Here is a 2,013-nt window from a genome sequence, read left to right as displayed (position 1 = left end):
CTCCTGTGCTGGTTGTTGTGTCCTGGCATCCAGCTCAGGACCTAGCACATCATAGGCACTCGATGAGTATTTGTAGAAGGATGCGCTTTTAGACTCAACGAATGTTGGAAGCATAACAGAACCACCGTGGTGTTAGGGACAGTAACCGGTGTTTGGAACAGAGACTGTTACAATCAGAGTCATAGGATGTTGGAATCATGAAAACATAGTGATCTGATTTACAGGATGCAGATTCGTGCGACAAGAGAGAATATTCAGTTCCACCACTTCCCAGCTGTGACCTCAAGCAAGCTGATGAAGCCCCTTCTCTGACTTTTGGGTTGATTTTTTATAAAGTGTTGATAAGAGGCCCTGCCTGACCCGTCTGCGGGTTGGAAGGAAGCAATGAGACCGTGAACGTGACTGTGAACGTGCACATATTGCTCCCTCTGACCTGAGTAAGTCTCTTTGCAACCAAACAGCTGTCCTGGGGTTCTCATGGGGAGACCTGGTTGGGTTATTTTACTTAAACTATCCGGGCTTTGGGGCTTATTTTCCTGGGGGCCCAGAGGACAGAGCCTCTGCCCTGGCCTGGCATGCATCAGTACTCAGGGTTAGGCCCTGGGGGAGGGAACAAACACCCTTCAGGAGCAACTGTCTATAATCAGGGTGCGCTGAACTGCCTTTGAAGCCCGGATTTTACAGATGGGGAAACTGAGGCTCAAAGAGGGTAGGGTCTTGTCCAGGGTCACACAGCATGTTGGGGCAGAGCCACAGCTAGAATCTACTCCTTTGGGCTCTGAGTCATCAGGGAGTCTCCTTCGTAAATTCCCAATCTCCCTAGTTCTAGACTACCAAGAGGCATTTGCTTTGGTCTAGAACGACAGGAACCATGCTTGGGGTTTCTGAAGATGGCGATGTTCAGGGTTCATTCTTCAGATGGTGCCAGATCGTTACATTCTGGGTCCATCAGCTGAGCGGAGAGTTCTGGTTAATTCTTCCTTACATGACCAAAGCAAGGTCATGTGAACAAAGCATGCTCGTACCCCTGTGTGAGATGAAGAGAAGGAAAGAGGCAGTTAGGTCAGGCTCTGGGCTGAGTGCACACATCCATTATAGCATCTTATCTCTGTTGTTTAGATGAGGAAACTGGGGCTCGGAGAGGTAAAACAACTTGCCCAAAGTCACTCAGCTCACAGATGGGGGAGCCAGGACTCCAGCCCTACTCTCTGATTCTGAGGCCCGTGCTCTTTCAGGCTGTGTCCCTTAGCTAATCACTGCCTCGTGCCCTGGGAGGTGGACCGAGCAGGGATGCTGCCAGGAAAACGACCGACCCCAAAATACGGTGGGAACAGCCAGAAGAAGGGGATGGCATTTTGGCTCTGTGCTTCCTCTGATCTCCTTAAAGACTCCATTTCCTTTTCTGTAAAATAAGGAAATTATTACCTTGCAAGGCAGTGGAGGGAATTCAATGGATTCACTTATGCAAAGCGGTTCACATGATTCTGGACATGTAGTAATTGTTCAGTGTTTATTATGATCAATAATCATCATCATCATCTCTTAAATAAACATTTTAGAAGGAGATGGTCAGTAAAGCCTTGTTGAATAATTGGGGTGCTCAGTTCACACACCTGTCCCGAGAGCAGAGGATAATGGAGCAGAGGGCAAGGAAGAGGAGTGATATTAATGGAGCTCCTGCTGTGTGCCAGGCACCGTGCTAAACGTCACGATTGCCAGCATCGCGTCTGTGAACGCTCCAACAAAGTAGCTGTTATTGTTAGTCCGATGTTAGACTTGGAGAAACTGAGGCTCAGAAAGAGGGAGCGGTTGGATGGCTTGCGAGTGGCTAGAGGGAGATTTAAACCAAGGGCTGAGGACCTGAGAGACGTGGAGCATTTGGCCATGCCCCTCCAGGCTCACAGCTGCCGTAACATCCCTCAGAGCCGCTGATGCAGCTCTAGCTCACCTGCTAAGAGGTGCCCTGTGCACGCCCCATGCTGGGCCACGGTGGACCTTCTGAGGGGGCTCTGG

This window comes from Lagenorhynchus albirostris, chromosome 9, assembly GCF_949774975.1.
Source record: "Lagenorhynchus albirostris chromosome 9, mLagAlb1.1, whole genome shotgun sequence".
Taxonomy (NCBI): domain Eukaryota; kingdom Metazoa; phylum Chordata; class Mammalia; order Artiodactyla; family Delphinidae; genus Lagenorhynchus; species Lagenorhynchus albirostris.
Note: the sequence above shows the minus strand (reverse complement) of the source record.